Raw genomic sequence first — 4,503 nt, 5'->3', positions numbered from 1 at the left:
TATAAAAGATAAAGATGTACTATGTTGACATGAAATTCTGTGTCGTTATTTAATTAGTGATATAAACTATGCTAACTCACTGTCGCTGGGACCCAGGGTTCGAATCCCCAGAGGTGCTATCTGCTGGTCAGGCGTCTACACAGACATAATTGGTTATGTCTAGAGATAGAGATCGGGTAGGGGAAGGTCAAGTCACACACTTTTGACTTAACCTTTATATACAGTGTATCACAAAAGTGAGTACACCCCTCACATTTCTGCAGATATTTAAGTATATCTTTTCATGGGACAACACTGACAAAATGACACTTTGACACAATGAAAAGTAGTCTGTGTGCAGCTTATATAACAGTGTAAATTTATTCTTCCCTCAAAATAACTCAATATACAGCCATTAATGTCTAAACCACCGGCAACAAAAGTGAGTACACCCCTAAGAGACTACACCCCTAAATGTCCAAATTGAGCACTGCTTGTCATTTTCCCTCCAAAATGTCATGTGACTCGCTAGTGTTACTAGGTCTCGGTTGTGCATAGGGAGCAGGTGTGTTCAATTTAGTAGTACAGCTCTCACACTCTCTCATACTGGTCACTGAAAGTTCCAACATGGCACCTCATGGCAAAGAACTCTCTGAGGATCTTAAAAGATGAATTGTTGCGCTACATGAAGATGGCCAAGGCTACAAGAAGATTGCCAACACCCTGAAACTGAGCTGCAGCACAGTGGCCAAGATCATGCAGCGTTTTAAAAGAGCAGGGTCCACTCAGAACAGACCTCGTGTTGGTCGTCCAAAGAAGCTGAGTGCACGTGCTCAGCGTCACATCCAACTGCTGTCTTTGAAAGATAGGCGCAGGAGTGCTGTCAGCATTGCTGCAGAGATTGAAAAGGTGGGGGGTCAGCCTGTCAGTGCTCAGACCATACGCCGCACACTACATCAAATTGGTCTGCATGGCTGTCACCCCAGAAGGAAGCCTCTTCTGAAGTCTCTACACAAGAAAGCCCGCAAACAGTTTGCTGAAGACATGTCAACAAAGGACATGGATTACTGGAACCATGTCCTATGGTCTGATGAGACCAAGATTAATTTGTTTGGTTCAGATGGTCTCAAGCATGTGTGGCGGCAATCAGGTGAGGAGTACAAAGATAAGTGTGTCATGCCTACAGTCAAGCATGGTGGTGGGAATGCCATGGTCTGGGGCTGCATGAGTGCAGCAGGTGTTGGGGAGTTACATTTCATTGAGGGACACATGAACTCCAATGTGTACTGTGAAATACTGAAGCAGAGCATGATCCCCTTCCTCCGGAAACTGGGTCGCAGGGCAGTGTTCCAGCATGATAATGACCCCAAACACACCTCTAAGACGACCACTGCTTTATTGAAGAGGCTGAGGGTAAAGGTGATGGACTGGCCAAGCATGTCTCCAGACCTAAACCCAATAGAACATCTTTGGGGCATCCTCAAGCGGAAGGTGGAGAAGCGCAAAGTCTCGAATATCCGCCAGCTCCGTGATGTCGTCATGGAGGAGTGGAAAAGCATTCCAGTGGCAACCTGTGAAGCTCTGGTAAACTCCATGCCCAGGAGAGTTAAGGCAGTTCTGGGAAATAATGGTGGCCACACAAAATATTGACACTTCAGGAACTTTCACTAAGGGGTGTACTCACTTTTGTTGCCGGTGGTTTAGACATTAATGGCTGTATATTGAGTTATTTTGAGGGAAGAATAAATTTACACTGTTATATAAGCTGCACACAGACTACTTTTCATTGTGTCAAAGTGTCATTTTGTCAGTGTTGTCCCATGAAAAGATATACTTAAATATCTGCAGAAATGTGAGGGGTGTACTCACTTTTGTGATACACTGTATATAACATGAAATAGCAGAAATTAAATAATTACATGCGGGGGGAGTTCATTTTTTCCGAAGACATGGACAATGATCGGCTCGTCCGAGGTAATGAGGGCTGTAAGGGATTCCTTGTAATCGCTGTAATTACGACCTCTGCTGGCTGGTCCATGGCATCTGCACAGGGGCGGAGGATAATGGAGATCGGTGTGTGACTCTCCATGCGCAATACGGATCTTCGTATGAACCCGCTCGGTGCAGGAACATAGACGTGCTCAGTACTTTACACGTGTCGGAGGAGGTGTGTGTTAGTTACAGAGAGGAGGTCTGCTGCAGTACAGGAGAAATACGATCAGGTAATTGGACATGACTAAGTTGTGAGGAAAACGTATTTTTAAACAGTCAATTTTTCTCCTTTAGGGTCCCTCATACAGTAGGTAGAAGTTCAGGGACGTTAAATCAGGAGAACATCCTATTAAATCTACAGTATTAGTGTGTAGACAGTTCTTGTGACTCCCTCTGTATACATGGTCATAATTTTACACAATAATAAACACATATGAAAAGGATTTTCTGAATATTGCTTTTCTTCCTACTATTAAAAAAGTTGTTTTGCTGAATATTGTAGCATGAATGTGTTTGCCGTTTTTTTGAACACTTGGCCAAAAGTATGTGGACACGCCTCCATTATTAAGTTCAACTGTCTGGTTCAAAACAAAAGTTTTGTCAATCTTTTGTTTTCTCAATCTGAATATTTAGTTGGACTGCCTTTAGTCGTGTATTCACTTCTGACAACCTAAATACAAGCATTTATTTTTGGCTGAGATCTTGCACTAACGACAGGGCAGTTTCCCAGAGACTTGTAGTGGAATTAGGATCAGGACTGTATTTATTATTTATATTTAAAAATGATTCCTCGTGCTCTATTAAACACTTTTTATTTTTACAGTTTAAGCCCAATGAATCCTGGTGGTGTTGTACTGGAATCTGTCCATGTCACCAGGAAGGTAAAACCGCTTAGGTGGCGCAGCGGTAAAACACGCTGAACACGGGGCGCTCAGGTGGCGCAGCGGTAAAAACACACGCTGGATCCAGAGCTGGGATCTCGAATACATCGTATCGAATCTCAGCTCTGCCTGCCGTCTAAGGCTGAGCGGCCACAGGAACAACGATCGGCCTGTTGTTCAGATATGGGCGGGACTAAGCCGGATGGGGTCTCTCCCATGACTGGTGCAACTACGACCTCTGCTGGCTGATTGATGGCGCCTGCACAGAGACGGGAAAAGAGTGCTCTCAGGGTGTGTCTTTCCGTACACGGTGCTGATCCACATTGCACTCGTCAAAGTGTAGGTGACAAAATGCATACGGCTGCAGCCCACGTGTCGGAGGGGGCGTAGGTTAGCTTTGTTCTCCTCAATCAGAACAGGGATCGGCATTGGCAGACAGGAAGCATGACGCAATCAGGTAATTGGACGTGCTAAAAGGGTGAAACAAAATATATATATTTTTTAAAAATGCACTTTTATTTAGAAGAAAGGACCAGATAAATAAAAATCGTCTCTTTTGAAGCAGAACTTGCAGGTCGTGGTCATCTAAGCTAAAATGCTCCCTTTCGTCCATGCTTCACTTATCCATAATACTTCCACTTTATTCTCGACTCTATTTTTGAAATCACTTCTACTTTAGTCTTAAATTTATTCCTGAAATAATTTTCACTTACTCTCAACTTTATTCATTCATTCATTTTCTTATCCGCTTATCCAATTAGGGTCGGGGGGGTCGAGGGAAGGGGGGGGTGCTGGAGCCTATCCCAGCTTTTCAAAGGGCGCAAGGCACATAGTAACACCCTGGACGCCCCAGTTCATCGCAGGTCAGACACACATACACACACAAATGCACACACCTATTCACCTGTAGGGCAATTCAGTGTCTCCAATTAGCCTGGAAACCGGATCTCCCAGAGGAAACCCACGCAGACATGGGGAGAATATGCAAACTCTGCACAGAAAGGACCCGGACCGCCCTGTCTGGGGTTTGAACCCAGGACCTTCCTGTTGTGAGGCGACAGTGCTACACTTTAAGCCACCGTGCCACCCTCAACTTTATTCTCGAAATCTAAACTTATACAGTACATAGATTTAACAGTGGTCCTAATACACCATCATTGTCTATTTTAACCATGATAATATTCACATTTTGGGACTGCAGATTTTTTATCTTGTAGGTTTACTGATGTTTGTCTGATCTGGTTCTTGTTTTTGAGTGTGCAGTGCTGATCACTTTGTCCTGCTCTGCATTTATGGATCTTATTAAAACCATAAAAAGCCAAAACTTCTGGATTGTGCCATGTAAGATTTAATTCAAGCTGTAGTTTTTAAGTTTCTATTTATATCACTTGATATTGGGTGCTTGAGACTGACAGAGGTAATGTAGCAGGTGTGTGTGTGTGTGTGTGTGTGTGTGTGTGTGTGTGTGTGTGTGTGTGTGTGTGTGTGTGTGTGTGTGTGTGCATGCTTGTGTCGTGAGTCTGCCAGTTGTATTTCTGTCCTCCAGTACCCTGAGGGTTTCTTTCCTCCGGCTGTTATCTGAAACTCTGCCCAGCGTGTTCGAGTTTGGACGGAGAGCAGAGGCTCCATTTTCAGACCGACTGACCTTCCA

The 4,503-nt window shown here is 44.1% G+C and overlaps 1 protein-coding gene across 1 annotated transcript in view; it reads left to right on the top strand.

The window, feature by feature from the left end:
* The window catches only part of ercc5 (excision repair cross-complementation group 5), a 15,388-nt gene extending 15,364 nt beyond the window's left edge, over window positions 1-24 (top strand). Inside the window, exon 15 of the mRNA XM_063010573.1 lies at window positions 1-24. This exon is cut by the window's left edge and continues 554 nt beyond it. The gene's annotated coding sequence lies outside the window, so the exon portion shown is untranslated.
* Window positions 25-4,503: the final 4,479 nt, after the last annotated feature.

Source organism: Trichomycterus rosablanca, chromosome 15 (assembly GCF_030014385.1).
Source record: "Trichomycterus rosablanca isolate fTriRos1 chromosome 15, fTriRos1.hap1, whole genome shotgun sequence".
In the NCBI taxonomy this organism is placed as follows: domain Eukaryota; kingdom Metazoa; phylum Chordata; class Actinopteri; order Siluriformes; family Trichomycteridae; genus Trichomycterus; species Trichomycterus rosablanca.
The sequence above is the reverse complement of the archived record's forward strand: the minus strand, read 5'-3'. Positions and strand labels throughout refer to the sequence as shown.